The sequence below is a fragment of the Bactrocera latifrons genome, unplaced genomic scaffold (assembly GCF_001853355.1).
Source record: "Bactrocera latifrons isolate USDA-ARS-PBARC rearing strain unplaced genomic scaffold, ASM185335v1 scaffold_33, whole genome shotgun sequence".
In the NCBI taxonomy this organism is placed as follows: domain Eukaryota; kingdom Metazoa; phylum Arthropoda; class Insecta; order Diptera; family Tephritidae; genus Bactrocera; species Bactrocera latifrons.
This window is the reverse complement of record NW_017536963.1, coordinates 1,455,292-1,459,538: the sequence shown is the minus strand read 5'-3', so window position 1 is coordinate 1,459,538 and position 4,247 is coordinate 1,455,292. Positions and strand designations below refer to the sequence as shown.

General features: G+C 39.6%; 1 long non-coding RNA gene across 1 annotated transcript; it reads right to left on the bottom strand.

The window, feature by feature from the left end:
• Positions 1 to 238: 238 nt before the first annotated feature.
• LOC108971209 lies at positions 239 to 3,013 on the bottom strand. The gene is made up of 4 exons (XR_001993530.1): positions 1,573 to 3,013; positions 1,240 to 1,487; positions 862 to 1,185; positions 239 to 794 (listed from the first exon to the last, which is right to left on the bottom strand). It is a non-coding gene; the product is annotated as an uncharacterized LOC108971209 (long non-coding RNA).
• Positions 3,014 to 4,247: the final 1,234 nt, after the last annotated feature.

Sequence of the window (4,247 nt, the reverse complement as noted above, 5' to 3'; positions counted from 1 at the left end):
GTAACACGCGTGAGGTTTTGCTCCAAGGCCTGAATCGAAGCAGAATTGTCGTCATAAACTTTAGATTTTACATATTCCCACAGGAAAAAGTCTAACAGATATGATATGATATGATAACACACGATCTTAGTGACCAACTGACCGGCTCAAAGCGGTCCACAAACTACACTAAACCGATGCTGTATGAAATGACAGCTCTTGAATACGTTCAAGTTGCTCTTCGTCTCAAGTGCGGCAATTTTGCTTGTTCACATACCCATTGAGCCAGAAATGGGCCTCGTCGCTGAACAAACCTTCGTCGGACTTCAAGGAACTTTTTTAAGACCTCATAGATCGAAGCGATACCGTTTGGGATGGTCGTGCGGCTTCAGTTCTTATGAAACTACCGCATTGGAACTGTTTTAGTGTACCATGTTTTTCGAGTATAACCAAAAAAGACCGTTGATTTGCTTGTTTTTTGGCTTCAGGATGACCCGAATGTCATCTCAAATGTAACTTGGCTTCCTTAAGTTACAAGTATTTATTTATCCTTATGCTTCATAAATCGACAAATCGTTACAAGGTTAAAACCAAAAGTGAATTCCACTCTTCAATATAACAAAATTTGAAATTATCTATTTTAATAACGGATTTCCGTTATCAAAATTGAGTTCTTGAGATCTGTACTGAAAGATCTTCTGACGAAAAATGTTCGACTATTCCGGGAATACTAAACATTCAATTGAGGAATGTTCATTTATTAGCCGGAGTTCTATATGAAAATTCTCTTAGAGGTTTCTCCAAGTCCATAGCCACTTGGAATGAAAAAGAGAATAAAGTATAAGGTAATAAATATAAAAATAATGATCATGAAGGTCTTACTTTAAGCAAATTATCTAGTGGTGTGCAATAAATAAAACCGCAGGTCGCCTTGAAAGTCTTTGATCATTGATTAGACGCGTCTTTTAGACATCTTTAGTCCTCTGTTAAGAAGACAGTCTCCAATAGTAAATATGAAGCTTTGAGAAAAAAGAAACCGTTGACTCTGTATCGTACGAGTTTTGAGAAAAAAACGGCGCTGTCCGTAGTCTGTTTTGGTTCAAGTCCTATTTAAATAATTTTATCTCTCGGTAAGCTTCGAAAGTAGTCGTGTGATCTTCGATAACTGAAGTAGAATATACGAAACTTTGTTCAACGCAAATTTGTCTGTAAAGGAGATTTCGAGTTTAGTAGTAATGTACCTGAGCGCTTCATACTTACTTGTAGGAATTACTCTCTCGATCTCTCTGGAGGTCGTGATTAGCTGAGAATCGCCTCTTGGAACCACACTTTTTCAATAAAGTCTTTATTATATGCGCTTCCGTTTCGTTTCAACTGTATGCCTCATTTCATACTGCAGAGCTTATATTTTTACAACAACTTTCTGGTTCATAATTTTTGTATACATTGGCCATTTCTCCTCACCGTTAGCGATATAATTAGAAGAAAATAGACATGCTATGTTTCGTCTACAAAGATATTGGCTAGTTAGTACAAGTGTCTATATTCAGGTGATCTTAGAAATGATCTGGTTGGTATTTATTTTGGGGTTACCTCTAAAATTAAAAACGAAATGGCTGCTAAGCGATCACAACAAACGGACATCGCTATATTGTTGTAGCTAGCTGCTTGCTGGCAACAATAAATACGAGTATAGCACGGCAATAAATAGAAGACGAAGAGGCAGAATTTAAAGATGCCGAAGAAGAAGAAGCATCAGCAGCAATAAATGCTGAAACGGACTTTGTAGCGCTGGCAGCAACAGCTCCCGCAGCTGTAGGAGGATCAGCGCCAGTTGAGGATCGGTCTCACAACGGCAACAGCACCAAACAGTGAACACAGGCAACACGCTGTGGCAACAGTCGTAGCATTGCAAGGCAGCGTTCGATCGACTGGCGGTACGCTGTGTGTTGGCGCGGATGGTCGGATCGTGAGCGCGCGACTGTGTTGGCTTTTTTTTTAAAATAGCTTATTCGAAAAAACGGTTTATTTATAAATTTTCACTTGATTTCCGACGATGTGCGATTTTCCCTGCTCAGTGTTCGGTGGAGAAATGTTTTTGAAACAATGCCTTTTCAATAATACTGCATGATTTCATAAAAATAACCGCTGAATATAATGCACGGCTAGATTAATCGATGGAGGGACGAATAGTCAACACCAATATGGTTGCACTATGTGCTGCGCAGCGTTCCGCCTTTGTGTCCGTGTTTGTGTAAGGGCGTGAAGTGAGTGCGTTTTGAGTGTCAAGATCGTGGAAAGCATAAAATAATCGCAAAAATATCTTTACAAATATATATAAATATATATTCTGATCTCAGCAATTGCCTGTGATCGTCGTTGATCAGCGTCGCTGAGCGGCAAGAAAAAAGAAATTTCGAAAATCTGTTTGTTTATTTATGTAAATTTTAAAAATACCAACGAAGGACATGTGTTTCCGTCCTCGTCCGGTTTTGCGTGTGTGTGTTTGTGTGCGAAATGTTGTTGTGAGCGCGTTGTCAGCTATCGCCCATGTTACCACACGTTCACTTTAGAGAAGAAAGTTACAAATCCCCTTATCAGTGAAAGTGAGCAAACTTTCAACGGTGTTTTTCAAACGAAAACCGCTTCGCGGAGCGCGTCAACAAATAATCGAATAAGTGTGCGAAAACGCGTAGTGCCGACACGGCGAAAAGTGTCAAAAGAATGTTAATGTGTGGGTGCGGCGTTGGAAAATAATTTAAGTGCGCGGTGACGAGTGCAGAAAGCGAGAGAGCGTAAGACGGTGACGTATGACGCGCGCTAAGTGTAAATTCAAAAATAAAATTTCCCAAAATAAGCACAAATTTCCAATCGACTAAAAAAAATAAAATTATCCCTCACGTGCGCCATCTGCTGTCCCAAATAAGCAATTGGCAAGATCAGTAGTGCTATTAAAAGAATTGCAATTGCTTGGCAACAGATGGCGCCCGAATTGAGTTGCTTTGAAAATGTATTCTCATGCTGTGTGTTCAGATGGCGCTAAGTGTACGAGTTTTCGATATTTTGTGAAAATTACTTCAAAAATTAAAAGAAGCGAATCATTGTGTTTACTGTAACAAATATCATCATCATCAAGCCTTTTGGAACACAAAGGATATGCCTGAAATGTGAGTTATTAGCCACAGGTGCATTAGGGTAGATGTTCCCAAAAGACAGAAAAATCAAATTTTACTCTTTGCAATTTATTTTTTGAAAATTATTTCTTTCAACTATTGGCCACGTTTCGTCACAGATGGTACAGCCATTGAGTCCAATTTTCAATGACTCGCTCAAGCATTACGACTGTTAACTGGCGAATGACACGCGTGATGTTTTGCTCCAAGGCCTGCGGAAATGTCCGCATAGACTTTAGACTTTACATATACCCACAGGAAAAAGTCGAATGGTGTGATATCACACGATTTTGCTGGCCAATCGACCGGACCAAAACGTGAAATTATCTGCTCACCGAAGAGTTCTCTCAATAAATCAATTGATTGACGAATGTGAGATATGTGAGAAGTGGCGCCGTCTTGTTGAAACCAAATGTCGCCGAGATCAGAAGCTTCAATTTCAGGCATTAAATAGTCGGTTTACATGGCGCGGCCAAGGTTAAAATTGCGTCGCATAAGTTCCTTTAAATATTTGAGATTTCGAGTATGGCTAAACAAACCGGCTGAATTGAATGTTAGTGTATACATTCCTATCAGCTTAGTATGATTATGTTCTACTGTGAAGAAAACGACACCTGTATGTTTAGTCTGCATGCACGAAAGCCCGAAAGCCCCTTATGAGCTGCGGATTGTTTCTACGACAACTACTCGTGTGAATTACTGAATTCCGTTGTTTTATAGCCATTCGTTGCGTATGTAAATATTTTCATTGCATGTCGATAAGAAAAATAAGTTTTTTGATTCACCTTGAGACGGACATATCCTGAGCACGTGTAGGCGCCGTACAATGGACGGCAAAACAAATTTAATTGTTTTTGGTCTGTTGGCTTCTGATTGTTACATAATTGGATTTTACGCAAAACACAATAGCCAATAGAAGTATCTTACACATACATTGATACACCTGTTCGGCAGTTGTTGGTGTGGTGGCTGTCGACGCAGCAACACAGTACGAATTGTTTGAACTAATTAGAAATACGACGACGACTGATCACATAATCCGTTACTGTGTTGCCTCGACTGCTGATTACTTCTTCGCTGTAGCCACAACTCACC